A 16,951-nucleotide genomic window follows, 5' to 3' on the forward strand; every position below is an offset into this window, starting at 1 on the left:
CTCCTTTATCCCTTTTCTCTTGCCTTTAGCTTCAGTAGTTTAGTTAGTCCAAATCAATCAAACCCCCATTTGTGACATTAGACGGATAGAATAGACAAGTAGATAGTAAACCGCCTCCCTGTGGAGATCGACCCTACTTACCGCTGACTTCTGTTAGTTGTACTTAGGTATTTTATTTTTGGTACGAAACGACAGTATCACCAGACTAGCAGGCCAAGCCCTCTCTTCCTCAGGAATAGAAAGAAAAGCCTCTATCCTTGAAATAGCCTCCTCGTCAAGAGGGTCGAAATTCCAATTAGGAGCTACAAATATCACCAAAAATGCACAGGTAAAACTTAAATATCCTAATTTCGTGTAATATAAATTGCAAATTAAGAGTACAGGAAACCTACCACTCTCCAAAGGAGGATATCTCAGATAATCAAAGCCTGACCCCAGACTTTCAGTCCGGATAAACAGGAAAGTCTTTGCCCAGCTTTTATCATCTCCAGAGTCCAGGTTAATAATTAATGGAGACATTTTCGATTTAATTCTCAAATTAAAACGACCGGTAGAAGGATTTTTCATATGATATACTGCCTTGATATCATTAATAGTAATTACAAGTTTATGTTTAGCACATAAATTTTCGATAGAGTGGACAAGTTTCCAAACCATTGGCATGATTTGGAAAGGTGATACTTCCATAGCACGAATAGTATCAATCATTAAAGGAGTAAAAGGTAACTTACAACCTGCTTTGAACGCCCATTCATAAATACAGAACCAACCAGGTGACACCCAATTAGTTGTGGATCGGACAAGACTCGGAATCCAAACCTCGGTCGAATCAGGAATTAATTTTTTCTCCCTTAAAACCCTATCATAGTTCGTTTTCAATAAGTTTTCTTCAGGGAAATAAGCATCCAGAGATTGAAGAGCAGAAAAAATGGAATCTTGATATTTAAAGGCAATAGCACGAGCAGGAGGATCAATTTCAACCACCTCCTCCTCGTGGACGCTTGTAGGCTCAGGCTCAGCTGCAGCTTTCTGGGAAGCAGGACGCTTTTGGCTCCCATATCCTTTATTGTTTTATTTATCGTGATAAATTTTATTTAATAAGAAATTATAAGTTAGCAAACTGGAATTCCTGGGAAATAGGGGAGAATTTTAGAGAAGATTTAGCAAGGAAAGTGGAAGAATTTTGGTGAAAAATAAACTCATCACAAATACCGTATTTATAGAGGAGGAGTAACGGTGCAAAAACCCTAGAAAACGCAAAACTGTCAGCGTGACATCATGCAGTTAGCCGTTGCAGTGTTTAACGGTCACTAGAAGTCTAAGAGTCATTGAGTAAATATGTTTCTTTTTTATTGTTTAGCCCGGTAAAATTGACATCTCACCCCTGGTCTGATCCAGCACGGGTAAAATGTCAAGGGGCAATTGTTAGGCCCAATTTAGCCTGGTTTGATCCTAACTTGACATCTCCGTCACTGTTGTCACCGTCTTCTCTCCCTCATCGTGTTTATCAATCAGGTATATATGTTTCTTAGCAACGCTTATAGATATAGGATTTTTTGGGTTATTATCTAATTTGTTGATAATTTAGCTCAATTGCTTTCCTGAATTTCGTTTATTTGTTTGCCTATTATTGGATTTTCTGAATTAGTTGCCTATATATTACGAATGTAGAAAAATGACTCGAACTTGGATGATTGATGCAAATATGAGTGACCGCAACTATAAGGATGGTTTAGCTGAATTTTATGAAGTCGTTTCGAACAATTTGAAAGGTTCTTCTCGTATTGCATGTCCTTGTGAAAGATGTGGTAATATTAACTATATGGCTTTTCCGGACGTTAAAATACACCTAGAAAAGTGGAGATTTAGTCGATCCTATACACGTTGGATTTTTCATGGGGAATCATTGTTAGAGGACGAGAATAGCTCTGAAGAAGATGATGTTGAGGTACACGAAAGGCTAACTGATGATCCTGAGTTTGCCGAGTTTTTTGAGTTGGAAGAGTTGGAAGCAGAGAAGTTGAATGTTGGGTCTATAGATAATGAAGAGAATGATGATGAGTCGAATGCTTTTGAAGATGTAGGTGATGACACTATTAATTGGGATGACCTTAACAACATGTATGAGAAGTTGTGTGAGTCTAAAGCACCTATGTATCCTGGTTGTAAGTTCACAAAAATGTCGGCTGTGGTGAAGTTGTATAATGTCAAGGGGGCAAATGGGGTGAGTGACACGTGTTTCACTAGTTTTTTAGCCTTGATAAAGGAGTTGCTTCGGTAATATTCTACCTGTTAAGACATATGAGGCGAAAAAACTAATAAGAGGAGTGGGTATGAAATATGAGAAAATACATGCATGTCCAAATGATTGCATATTGTATCGGAAATTATATCAAAACTTAACCAATTGCCCTAAATGTTTGGAGTGGCGTTATAAGGATAAGGAAGGGATCTCGGCTAAGGTGTCGTGGTATTTTCCATTGATACCAAGAGTGATAAGGATTTATGCGAATCCCGATGATTCAAAAATGTTAACTTGGCATGAAACAGGAAGAATAAATGATGGAAAGCTAAGACACCCGGCAGATGGTATGTGTTAGGCCCAATTTAGCCTGGTCTGATCCTAACTTGGCCTGACCTTACTAGGCTGATTGAAGCAACCAGGGATCGGACAAATCTAACTATTATTTGGCAGATGAAGAGTACCACAAGATAGGCAAGCTACTAAATCCTAGAAGAAAAGCCTGATGGTAAGTGCAGAACAGCCTGGCAGGACACTTAGGCAGGCTGGATTAAGTTGAGAAGCAACAAAACGGTTATATAAAGATAAATGCTCACGTCCTATTCTCAAGGAAGACCAAGTCTAACTACAAGAGTACCTAATTCCCATGAATCAAGACGTGTAAAAGGAGAAAAGCCAAAGATTAGTTAAGGAAGAACGAGTCAACCAGATTAATAGGGAATGTGCCCTATTAATCAGGTAACAGCTCCGACAATTGAGAAGAACGTTGAGATTGAATACAACGTTAATATTTGTAGAACTATAGATAGCATAATCTAGCATTTGTAAAGACATTCATTATTCATTAGTTATTTACAATTTATCTCTCACTATTTCCTGAATATTCAATTATATACACGAGTTTGTACTCAGCTTATCTAAATAATACAAGCGATATTCTTTATACTTAGTTCTTCCTTGTTATTTACTCATATTATTATTCCAAACTTATTGAACTAGATACCCTAATTACTCTATAATCAAGCCGGATCTTTTCAGGGAAAATCCTGCTAAAACAGTATGCAATGGAAATCGTTCGACGCTAAGTATCCCGAGTTCGGCAATGAACCTAGAAACTTACGTCTAGCGCTGTCCACTGATGGAATGAACCCACACGGAAACATGAGTAGCCAACATAGTACTTGGCCAGTAGTGTTGGCTATTTATAACTTACCTCCATATGTGTGCATGAAAAGAAAGTATTTGATGTTGTCGTTGCTAATTTCCGGCCCTAAACAACCTGGAAATGATATAGATGTCTATTTGGAACCTCTTCTAGATGATTTGCGAATGTTGTGGGATAGTGGGTTAGAAGTATTTCATGCATATAAGAACGAAACATTCAATTTGAGAGCGATGTTATTGTGTAAAATATCTGACTATCCGGCTTATGGCGACCTTTCTGGGTACACAGTTCATGGGAAAGAGGCTTGTCCATTGTGTGGGGAGGATATCGAGTCTGAATACTTGAAATATTCTCGTAAGTATATGTATATGGGAAATAGGAGGTTCTTGTATCATGACCATTGTTATCGCAAGATGTAGAAAGCATTCAATGGAAGACAAGAACTTCGTCAACCTCCTAGAATTTTGAGTGGGCATGAAGTTTATCAAAAAGTAAACAATATTGAGATAGGTTATGGGAAGAAGAGCGGCTCTAAATTGTCTACTCGTGGGTATAAGAAAAGATCCATATTTTTTGATAAACTTCCATATTGGCCTGACCTGGAGGTCAGGCATTGCCTCGATTTCATGCACATTGAGAAAAATGTCTGTGATAATATTATCAATACCCTTCTAAATGTTCCTGGTAAAACAAAGGATAATGCCGCAGCTAGGGAAGATATGAAAATGATGGGTATTAGGCTAGAGTTGGCACCACATAAGAGAGGTAATTGTACATTTTTACCGCCAGCAGCTTATACCCTTTCACGGAATGAGAAAAAAGAGTTATGTGCATGCTTGAATGGAATTAAAGTGCCACATGGTTATTCGTCGAACATCAAAAGCCTAGTGTCGATGCAAGACCTAAAACTCACCGGTTTAAAGTCATATGATTGTCACACTTTGATGCAACAATTACTACCTGTGGCTATTCGTTCCATTTTACCTGAAAAGGTAAGATATGCTATAACTAGATTCTGTCTCTTCTTCCAGTCCATATGCGAGAAAGTCATCGATCCCGATGACGCGGATTCATTGAAGGACCTCGTTGTAACCTCTCTTTGTCAGTTGGAAATGTATTTTCCACCCTCTTTCTTCACTATCATGATTCATCTGACCATTCACTTGGTTAGGGAGACTTTGTACCTTGGGCCCGTGTACGTGAGATACCAATATCCTTTCGAAAGATTGATGAAAGTCTATAAGGACTATACATCTAATCGGTGTCGTCCGGAAGGTTGTATTGCTGAACGCGCTATTTTAGACGAAGCACTTTCATATTGTTATGCTCATCTCTCCCCTGAGGAGTTGATTGGCGTTCCTAAGAATCGTCATAGTAACTGGATGACCGGAAAAGGTATTGGGGGCCGGGTTGAAAAAATTGTGACACGTGAAATGTTGCATTTAGCACATACGTATGTGCTAAACAACGAAGATGAGGTGCAACCTTATATTCAACAACACAAAGATGAGCTCAAATATGATCACCCAAACAAGACCGAGAAGTGGATTGCAAACGAGCATACGAAGACGTTTGCAGAGTGGTTTAGAAATATTGTCTTAGAGTGTACGAATTAAACTGGTGATGACATCTCTCCTAGGTTACTACGTCTTGGTTTAGGTCCAAATGCTAGGGTCACCTTTTACAACAGTTTTGCCATTAATGGATATACTTTTTACACCCGCGAGCAAGATGAGTTGAGCACAATGCAAAATAGTGGTGTGAGTTCTGAATTTGAGGTAATGCACTTTGCTACTTCAAAAGATAAAAAGCCTATTTGGGGAAAATGCCTTTATTATGGTGTTATTCAAGAAATATTGGTACTAGATTACATTGATTTTACAATGCCTTTGTTTCGATGTAACTGGGTTGATAACAACATCCATTGTGTCCGAAAGGATAAGATGGGATCTACGTTGGTCAATCTGGGTAAGGTTGGCAATAATAAGGATGATCCTTTCATAATGACATCCCAAGCTAAACAAGTGTTCTATGTCACCGATCCTATGGATAAGAAGTGGTCTGTTGTACTGTCTATAAGGAGTAGAAGGAGTAGTCCATCCGATAATGGTGATGATGATGATCAGGATGTCATTTTTGAGGGAATTGATCACTCTACCACTGTATCTTATTTCGACGATGTTGACACTGATCATGAGGACACTGAAAGCATCTATATGCGTGATGACCATGGTGAAGGTATTTGGGTTAACGAAGAAACTATGACATCCAAGAAACGTCCCCGATCCTGAGATGGTCCATAATGTAAGTTATTACTTCCTCCGTTCTCATATGATCTACCCACTGTATCTTATAATGAAATAGTAGCTTTTATTTTTATTTTTATTTTTTAAATATATATATATATATATATATATATATATATATATATATATATATATATATATATATATCTTCCTTTTAGTTTTTTTTTTAAATACATATCTCTACTGAACAGATTAGTAGAAGGAACTGCATATTTAATACAAACGTACTGGAAATCTTACAAGACCACAGGGTTACACATTATCTTTATTTAAGTTGCCTTTTCATACAGGCCCACGACACTGCTTATGATAGGCGGATACAGACACACACAGTTTGACACTCAACAAATAACACACGACGTTGCTTGGAAGTTTCAGCCACAGATACAGACACATTTTGTAGGGGTTTTAGGGGTACATTGCTTGGAAAACAGTCACAACCTGGTTGTAGACATCGACGCTTTCTGACCTGGCCGACTACTGCCCATCAATGATGGTCGTATACGGCACTTGGACATAGTCCACGGTATTCTTCAGAAGCTCAGCATCCGAGTCTGTGGCTACCCAGAGGTATGGTTCAAGTGTTGACCTATTCGAGCATTCCGTCGTTCTCGCCATGGCCTCCGAGTTGAAACATCATGTCAAGCTTAAATGTTGATTCTGCATGTGCAGGTGATGTTCCAAACTGAATGAGTAGACTCCCTTTGAATCCCCATGGCCCCCATTGTGGCTTAACTTTGCTGACCGAGTATCCCAACTCAATAAGCTTATTCCTCAAAGGATTAAAGCTCTTGGCAGCAAATTTTCCATTGTCTATATCTATGTGGCCTGAGGCATTCATCAGGACACAGTGATATGGACGACCAAATTTTTGAGTCATTTTTAGACCAGTAATTTGATGGTTTAATTTATTTGTGAGTTGTGGGGAGCTAATGGGATGCCTCTTTTTATGAATTTATAGCAAGTTTGAGATGTGTTGTATGTCTTTAGCTTTTGGTAGCTTTAAAAAGCCAATAGAACTAATGGTCATTGTTAAATAAAGATTCCCAAATTTGCATGGCATGGTAAATCCTGTAGATATGCAGTATGCATGCATGCTGGTGTTGTCTTATTTTCTTAATCTTATTATTAGATGTGGATGCTGTTGTTGAAATTCCTGAATAATGTTGCAGTATATAGTGCTTCTGCTACATATGTATTGTTACAGTTTGGACTGTAATGGAATTACAGTAATTTAAAAAAAAAAGGTTCAACAATAACAACGGTTATATTTAAATTACCCGTTGTTAATACTTTCAACAACGGTTATATTTACATCACCCGTTGTTATTACTTTCAACAACGGGTGTAGTACCCCTACCCGTTGTCATTGATTTTTTAGACATATTTCATTTTGGCGCAAATTTGGTGAAAATATATTACAACGGGTATATTTTAACCGTTGTAATAAAGTTATGACAACGGTTGACTTTTATTGACCCGTTGTTATTAACATATAACAACGGTTTTGTTTTGAGGGCCCGTTGTCAATAGTTTGTCTTAATAAAAAACTAATTTACAAACACATACAGCATACCACACAAACACACACAACACCAGTTCAACTGTTGGTATCCTGAGTTTATTATTCTCTCTCCCCCGCTTTCTACATTCTTGTTGCCGGCCGTCGCCCAGTTTCCGACGCCCAGATTTCGTTGCCTTCCCTTATCAACCTGTTCGTTCTCTTTATCATCATCATCATCACCAGATAAGTTCACTTTAATTTTGTGTTTCGTCATTAGGGTTTTAAGACGATCATCTTTTTTCTTTTTTTCATGCATCTGTTTGTTTTTCGTCTTCTTTGTTATCTTTATCATCCCGCATCATCTACTTCACTCCTCTTATTAGGGTTTAGGATTTTAGAAGCTCAAACCGTTGTTTTAAATTTTCATTCCTCTTTAGGGTTTTAGATAATACTCTGCATGACGTTGTTAAGTTGTTCATTTACTATTTCATTCATATTTGGGTTTTAGGATTATCATAGGTGAAAAACGGAAAAGAAGTCAAAAGAATAATAAGCGTGGGGATGATAATAAGCCTGGTGAGAGGGGTGCTACGAAGTGCCCGCAAGCCCTTGTATCTATAGCAGCTAAAGAGCCGCTTAAAATAACATGGAGCTCGAAGGGTTTCCCTACTATTCAAATGCGGGGTTTTTATCCAGTTGGGTTGGATGTTGCACAAGACAGTTTCTGCCTATCCATTTAGATGATGTTAGAAATTTGAATCCAAAATTGGCGGAGTTATACTTGGCTCGTATAAAGGAAGCCTTTGATATTGCCGATGAATGCCATGATAAGTATTTAATGCAGAACGTAGGGGGTGTCCACAAGCAGTGGAAGTGTGACGTTGCTAGGGATTGGTTGTATGTGGACAAGGCAACGGGGGAGATGCGTAAGAGCCCACCGGCAGACAAGTGTCCCACCATCAGTCAGGAACAATGGGATCTTTTCAAAGCGATGAGAACTAGTGAGAAGTTTCAGGTTAAATATCCTCGCCTTTTAACGATTTACCTATCATTTTTTTTAATTAATGCGTTCTTTATATAATATTTTTATTATCTCATCTACTTGCTCTTTTATATAATTTGAAGGCAGTTAGCAGAAGAAATCATGCTAACATTTCATGCAAGAAGGGGAAATGGTATGGTTCTCGAGGCGGTTATAGATTGATAGAGGAAAACCTCGTAAGTAGCATGCATTCCCCTGTGAGATTTGATTTTTTTAATCACACTTGGACTTAATACACATTTACATGTATAACTGTTACCATGTTAATGTGTAGGTGGCAAAGGGAGTGACCGACTTGGATCGGCATGTAACTTATAAAGAAGGGCACACGCCTAAAGGATCCCGGTCGCGTGACAAATATGATGAGGAAGTGTTGGCCAACATAGTAAGCATTATTTTATTAAGACGAGTTCATTACTAACTTTATTATTTTAGTCACAAATATAATTTGAAGTTTATTTAATATATTATAGGACAAGGTAGAAGAAGGAGGTAGAAGAAGGGAAATTCACTCCCAATGGTCGTGAAGACATTCTTGCTAGAGCGATCGGCCGACCCGAACATCCAGGTTGATTGAGGGGCGTCCCGTTACAGGTTGGAGTAACGAAATATTATGGGACAACTGCCCCAAAAAAGAAGAAAAGGAAGACTAAGGCTGAGAAGGCTGACATGGTACCATTTATTCTATTATTTTCATTTAAGTTCAATTCACATGTTATTGTTGGGATAAAAATTGCTGAAACATTACATTCTTGGCACGTAGCTTCAGTTAATGGGATCCGTACTACTAAAGATAAATGCTGGTGGCAAGCTTTTCGAAGAAGAAGTGAAGATGATGGAGGATGTCATTAAAGGAGGTAATAAGGTACAACAGATTGGTCAAGAGGCCGAGAACACTACTACCTTGGCAATACATGAGAAGGAAGTATCGGTCAACGAGATTCGAAGATCGGTACCTAATGCTTCAAGAAGTTGTAACAACTAAAGCCGATCGTGTACCTAATACTTCCTTATTTTTCTTATTTTTTTTGGGTAAGATCGGGGGTGTGTTCCCCCACTCTAATGCTATAACTTCTGACATCGTGCCATTGGTTAATTTTATTAGGTAAATAATGGGTCTGAAAAGAAGATGCAACTTGAGAAGACAAATGATGGAAAACAACATACATCCCCTTCAAGTCGCCACTTTTTTTCGATAAGGTATGCATGAAGTGTTTAATTAGTTAAATTTATATGAATTCTATTAAATTTTGGGATATAATAATGTATGTGTATTCTTCAGGCCATAAACAGGAGGCCAGTTATTCTTGCTGACCCTAAATTCGAGAAACCAATTGTGCGTGTTGGCCGGGCTCTCGTAGAAGTGCCCACCAAATCAAAGAAATAAAAACTCGTAGTGGTTATTCATGGCGAAAAACTTTTGCCGAATCATAGAAAAGTGGAGATAACTGAAGTCTTTCCAGGCCATGAAAACTTTCAACTGCCCGTCCCAGTTCGTGACGACATTACCATTCTGGGAGATGCGGTTTGAAGTTTCATTCAATGGCCTGAATCTCACATCTTCCTGGCTCGTTCGTCTCCGCCTCAGCCGAAAGCAGTTGGGGTTAGAAAAAAATACCTTTATATGTTAAATTTTCAATTGTTGAATGTTTTTATATGTTATTTTTTTTTGTATGGAACAAAAAAGCCGGCTAAGGCGGATAAGCCTAAGTCCACAGACATGCCAACTACCTCGTCGAGACAACAACTTGATGAGGTATTTAATTAACTTCTTCATTTTTTTGAAAACCTCCCTTTATTTATATTTTTTCTGTATTTCTAAAAAGCATGGAAATCTTTTGTATGGAACAAAAAAGCCGGCTAAGGCGGATAAGCCTAAGTCCCCAGACATGATGCCAACTACCTCGTCGAAACAACAACTTGATGAGGTATTTAATTAACTTCTCCATTTTTTTTAAAACTTCCCTTTATTTATATTTTTTCTGTATTTCTAAAAAGCATGGAAATTTTGTGTAGGGGACAAAAAAGACGGATAAGCCTAAGTCCCCAGTCATACCTGCTACTACTGCCTCATCATTGAAAGAGCAAGTTGATGAGGTATTTAGTTAAGTACTCTTTTATTTTCATTACTCTAACTACCTTTGGATTTTTTTATTATTTTAATTATCTACATGTGTAGGCTGGTGGTAGTAGCACAAAATCAGAGAAGCATTATTTCCCCGAACTGAAAGATGTTAGGAGTTTAAACTCCACAAAATATTCTGGGAAGGATTACATGCTAAAAGTAAGAACGGTGACGATGAGGAAACTGCATTCGGAGGCTAGCAATCGCATAGCAACCGAGCAATTGATAATTATTCTGCTCGAGGAGCATATTGTAGGGGTTGAGCGTGAAGCAATTATGTCATGAGAGATGCTAGCCATTTGGGCTGGCCTAGACGAGATTGATGTCCAACACCTATTTTTTTGGATGAAGTAAGTTTCTTAATAAATCATTTCATATTCTAATATTCTGACTACTAGATAGTGTTTTAAATACCGGAATTAATACCGTAATAATGTAGGATATTGAAATTGAGAGTGATCCCCGAGAACAAGATTCCATGTGATCAATACGGATTCCTGTGCCCCTATGTTTTATCTATGCATATCACGATTTTTTCGTTACAAGATCGGGTAGATTATATTGCTCAGCAATTGGCGACAACCAAGAAGCTGGTTTTTGCCCCTTATAATGAAAATGGGTAATAAACAAATTAATATTACGTTTCCCCCTACAATTGCATTTTCATAACTAATATATGTACTTGTTAATAATGATGATGTCTCTTGATGTAGGACTCATTGGGTGCTAGCAGCCATCATGCCGACGAAGAAAAAAGTTTTTTGGTTGGACTCTTTGCATAAACAACCAAGCGAGACTTTTAAGGACTTGATTATTAAGTAAGTTTATAATACTGATTTATTTATAATAACATTAAGTTTCAATTTTTATTTATAGCAAAAAGCTCATTTTTGCCCCAAAAATATGAGTTTCTGCCTCCTTTTTTTATATATAAAAAAGGGCCTTTGAGAAGAAAAGAGCTAACGAGCAGGATCAACCCACGAAAGATTTTGATGATGGCCCTACTTTTATTACGATAACAGGGGTACGTGCTCAAATACAATACCTTAAGTGCAAAAATCTTTGTTTAATACTAATACAATACCTAAAGTACAAGATTCTGATGTGGGCCTTCTCTAGTCTCTTTGTTTTTATGTAATAATAGGTCCCTCACCAAATGGGATATAAGATACAATGTGGATACTACGTTTGTCGGTTCATGTTGGAGATTATTATGCGAAGATATATCCTTATTCCGGAAAAGGTTAGTAATTTAATAATGTGTTTATTACTTTTTTAAATTACAAATGATGTTGTCTTCCTTCACGCTATACCATGATGTTGCTATCTTTGAATGATGTATGTTAGAATAATGTCTTGTCTTTGTTTTTTCCGCAGATGTAATCGCGCCACAAGAACTTCAAAGAAGACAAATCGCAACATATAGACGAGGTTAGGGACATGTTGAGCAAATACGTCTTAGAACATAGCAATCAAGGCTAAATGCATGATACTCGAGCTTAGATAATATTATTAGTAAATTTTTTGTTGAAGTTAGGGAATGATTAGTTAAGTAAATTTAACTCAGAAGTATATATATATATATATATATATATATATATATATATATATATATATATATATATATATATATATATATATAGAATCGTGATCCCGTCTTAACCCCGGTTTCACGGTGCGAACCGTACGAACTCACTAACAACCATTAGATTAGAACAATGAAAGGGGTTTTTAGATTTAACCCTTATTACTTGTAGTCTCACTACGTCTCTCTTCAAACCAAAACCCAACATCAACCTGTTTTAGTGTTATCTCCCTCATCCTTGATTCTCAGACCACAACCATCATACCATCGCCGGAGCTCCGACATAACCTTCGCCGGCACACCGCCTGAGTTCCCTCGCCGGTGGTACTGGATCTCCCTTTCTTCTTCCTTTTTATTTCTTCTCGCCATCTTAACCATGTCGCCGGAGTGCTTGCCGCACCACCACCACAATTAGTCATTTCGGTCGAAATGGTCTATTTGACTCGAAATCTTCCAATAATGTTCGTTTTTGAAATTTTTCTCCGTTTCTCATAGCCTGGACCGTTTGACAGACCTCCGAAAGGCGGGGTGGGAAGAGTTTCGGGGTTCGGGTTTGGAGTACTTAGATTTGGGGGAGGGGATGGAGGAGAATGAAGGGGTGGAGGGGGTACCAGTGGATTTATGAGGAAGAGGTGGGGAAGGAGAGGGAGTGGCAGGGGTGTAACTATTGGTAATATAGACGGCAGATTGGAAGCGGTAGTGGCGACGGAGGTCGTCTTCTATGTGTTGTTGAGTACGGTTGTTGAACGTTTCGGCGTTGGCGTTGTTCCATCTAGAGAAACGGATTTAGGTTGTTGAGGGAGTGGTGTTGGCAGTGGGAGTGGGAGTCAGCCGAGTTATCTGATGGTGGAAATGTGGGTAGAAGGGTTGTTGTGTGTTGTGGTGGTCATGAGAGCCACCGGAGGTCGTGGTCAACAGGTCATGTGTAGTGATGGGTCATTGATTAGATGGTGATTGTATTCTTCGGGAATAATACTCCACATACATCTATGTATTCTTCGGGATATACAAGCATATTTGCGTATCTACAATAACGTACTTGTGTATCTACAATAACATACTTGTATATCTAGGCTCTTATTTTGTATAGAAGATGACATCAATGGTTTTTGTTCATGCAATAGAGATTATAGATAGATTTTAGAAGTATTTTAATGTGACAATAGTAGAATTTATGTTGTACCAAAGGCTGGATTTTTAGAAGTTGAAGTATACTTACTGTGTGCGAAAACAATTTCTTAAAAAGCGGTTATAGAAAACCCGTTTTACACAAATTCTTGTGCTTCATCCGAGTGGCTTGTGTCTGTTTTGCCTTTTTATGTTGTTGATCATTATATTATTGCAATTTGTGTAAGATAATGGTGCATTAAAGTGTAATTTGCGAGTTCTTGAGAACTTGATAATTTTCTTCTTTAAGTTGCTAGATACGCTCATTTAACGTATTAGATACATTTCTTTAAATTGCTAGATACGCTCCCTTAAGTTACTAGATACATTTCTATAAGTTTCTAGATACGCTCATTTAAATTGCTAGATATATAAACTTTAGCTAGCTAGATACATTTCTTTAAGTTGCTAGATATATACCTTTAGCTAGCTAGATACATTTCTTTTAAGTTGTTAGATATATGCCTTTACTTTGATGGATACACTCATTTACCTTGTCAATACACATCTCTGACAAGTTAGATACATTCCTTTAGATTCCTAGATACGCTCCTTCATTTTACTAGATATAGTCATATAGTGTAGTTTGAATGTTCGGCGTCTATATTATTTTACTAATTAATACATAGAGAAAAACAAAAATACATAGAGAACCAACATCTATATGTAATCTGAGATATGTCTGTCAAAATAGCTTGTATTTGTGCAAATGTTTTGAACGTGGAAGTAAAGGTGTAGAGTGCAAGTTCTACATCCAGCAAAGTAACACATACGTAGTATATGCTAAAAGTAATATAACAGCACGTCTCCTTAATCACCGCATTGTACACAAATATGTAGTGCAGCCAACTAGTTTGACAATCTGAAAATGAAATGTGCTTTAATTTGAACTGACAAGATTGCAGTCCAAAAAATTGAACACAAATCCGGATTATAATACATGAAAGATTTACATTTGACAGGCATACACACTATCTTGGGAGCACAATTAAATCCAAAAATGGCAAACATTCATTATTATTTTCAGTACAAAGAAATAAAAATCACAACCTGGAGTTTCTGCACACAAAATTACAACCCATAAAACAAAATCTCGATAGATTTGGTGAGCAGCCAAATGTAGAAACTACCTAAATGAGCTCATAGAAGCTCAGCAAGTCAGCATTACAAAGCTACTAATATAGAACCTTACTGACTTAAATTCCGAAATGCCTCATCTTGATGCAAGACAGAGATGAAACAAACCAACAAAATGATGAACCTAACAGCCCAAACCAAGTAAACCCACATCCTATTCTTTTTCTTCATTTGCTTAGAATAGTGAAGACTATTAGTCCCACCACTGATGTACTCCTTAGCATTCACCACATTCTGCTCAATATCGTCGATCTGCTCCCCTTACTTCAAAATCGTATACAAAATTGATCACATGCTCTGTACACCTGTCTCTTACTTTTGTCATGCATGTCTTTGGTGTTGGATTGGTAAATCTAGTAAGTATTCCATAAATCCATACCATTGTCCGTAGTGTCTTGTTCAACACGAGTACCGGCCTAAAATCGAAGAGTCCTAGTAATATAGCTTACTTCATGATGTGGTTATGATTTACGACATAATTTATATAGGGGTAAACCTAAGAAGGCAGATTGGCTTCTTAAGATGGACAGTGAACAGATTGTTAGATCCACGACATTGTCGGTAGATGATGCAAACCTGTAACAGTAAAAATGAACAATGGGAGCTTATTAAACCCCTATATGTACTGTAAGTAGTATCTTTATGCCAGGCTTCATAGTTAAGGGTGTATGCGTCAAATCCAAGTGTTGAGTTGTATATTTTTTTTTTTTGCATTCTTTTCATCTGTTGTAAGCAGTACTTCTATAACCTTGTGTATATCAATTATGATATTTCGTTCTTATTAAAGGAAGTTATCATTTACTCTCGCTTCTTGATCAATGAAAATTGAACAAGAAGCTAACTATTTTGACAATCTGAAAATGAAATGTGCTTGAATTTGAACTGACAAGATTGCAGTCCAAAAAATTGAACACGAATCCGGATTATAATACACAGCATTAGACAAATAATGTTTCGGAAATCGGAAAATTAGAGAAAAATACCTGTGAAACAGAATTAATAGTCTGCTTAACCACCAAAACGTCCTCCTCAATCTCGTTCCCCTTGCCAAGTCGCCTTTTAGTAGCAAGTGGTTGAAAAGGAAGCGTCAACCACCGCCGCTCTCATTGTGCCGACCACCGTCACTTTCTCTGTGCAGACCACTAACGTCACTCTCAACGTGGTGACAGCCTAAACGACCACTAACGCTTTTGATTTTAAACCTACATTATCTAGATGCACATATTACTTGGTCCAGAGACACATATTATACATTCAGATACACTCGTGATTTTGTGTATCTTAGAGTAGTATTATGTGTACTTGGAGCATAATTTTGTGTATCCACCCATGACCACCTTACCCACCACCACAATTAGTTAGCGACTTCCTTATAACCACCGACAATGTCAACCCCACCTCAGACGGCACCAGAGACATAAGTGAACAACTCCGACGGCGCAGAAGATATCACTAGAAACCTCAAATGGCGCCGGCGACATCCACGAGCTTCTCAAACCACAACCAGCAACCTCGTCACAACCATAACCAACACCACCTCGTCACTACCACCATCGCCGCTCAACAACAACCAACACCTCCTCGTTAACCGGAATCCCCACAAACACTCGTCCCGTCGACTTTCTTCTTCTCAGATGACCGTTCCACCAACACTTGCCCCACCGCCGATGATATTTGTTAATATCTCATGCTTTTCTTTCAATTTAAATATTAGATCTATAAAAAAGGAACAAAAAATTCAAAAAACTAATCCTACCATCCAATTAGTCGAAAAATTCCGACCCAAAATATTCTTCTCTGGCCGGCGACTAAAGGCAACGTGGTATCACATCTCCGGCGAGAATCTTATGGTGAAGAATAAGGGCGCTTCAGGTGGGAGTGAAAATGGAAGATTCGTGAGAGCGCTGGTTTAATAACATATTTTTATGTTACTGGTGAAGTATGTACCGTCACCGGAGGTCGTCTGAAAGTTTCGATTGGTGGTGGAAGAAGGGAGATTGATGTGATGTTAGGTGTACTGGATAAGGATAAGGGACAAAGCAGTTAGAGGGAGGGTGATGCGTTTGGTTTACTGCGCTTAACATGATGTGTTTTAGACTTGGGGTTGGAATAGAAAAGCGCGTCTTTTATTGTTTTTGGGTAGTTCGTATTAGGTTAATCTTACTTTGAACTTTAGTTAAATCTCGAACCCGTCCCTATATATATATATATATATATATATATATATATATATATATATATATATATATATATATGATTGTGGTTGAATTGAATCTATTGAGTTACGATGAACCCAAATTTGTGATTTATCTTTAGTCTTTGATATATAGTCTTCTTGATATATGCGAGTTTTGAATGACATGAAACAAATTTAATTTTTAAAAATATTAGGAGTTCGTAATAAAAACGGTTACTAAAACAAAAACCGTTGTAAATACCTTTCACAAATATCCGCCATAATATTCAACAACAGGTTTTAAAATAAGAACCGTTGTAAATACCTTTCACAAATACCCGCGCATAATATTCAACAACAGGTTTTAAACGAAGAACCGTTGTTACTACCAATTTCAACAATGGGTTTTTAGCGTATACCCGTTGTTAAAAGTCTTCACAATTTTGGTGGGAAAGTTACAACAACAGTTATTCATATGATAACCGTTGTTATATTATTCCCA

At 37.6% G+C, this 16,951-nt stretch overlaps 1 long non-coding RNA gene across 1 annotated transcript; it reads right to left on the minus strand.

Moving 5' to 3' along the window:
• Window positions 1–14,124: 14,124 nt before the first annotated feature.
• On the minus strand, window positions 14,125–16,373 carry LOC141602126 (uncharacterized). Its single transcript, XR_012524375.1, has 2 exons — window positions 15,257–16,373; window positions 14,125–14,849 (listed from the first exon to the last, which is right to left on the minus strand). It is a non-coding gene; the product is annotated as an uncharacterized LOC141602126 (long non-coding RNA).
• Between the last annotated feature and the right edge of the window lie 578 nt (window positions 16,374–16,951).

Source organism: Silene latifolia, chromosome 1 (genome assembly GCF_048544455.1).
Source record: "Silene latifolia isolate original U9 population chromosome 1, ASM4854445v1, whole genome shotgun sequence".
Lineage (NCBI taxonomy): Eukaryota > Viridiplantae > Streptophyta > Magnoliopsida > Caryophyllales > Caryophyllaceae > Silene > Silene latifolia.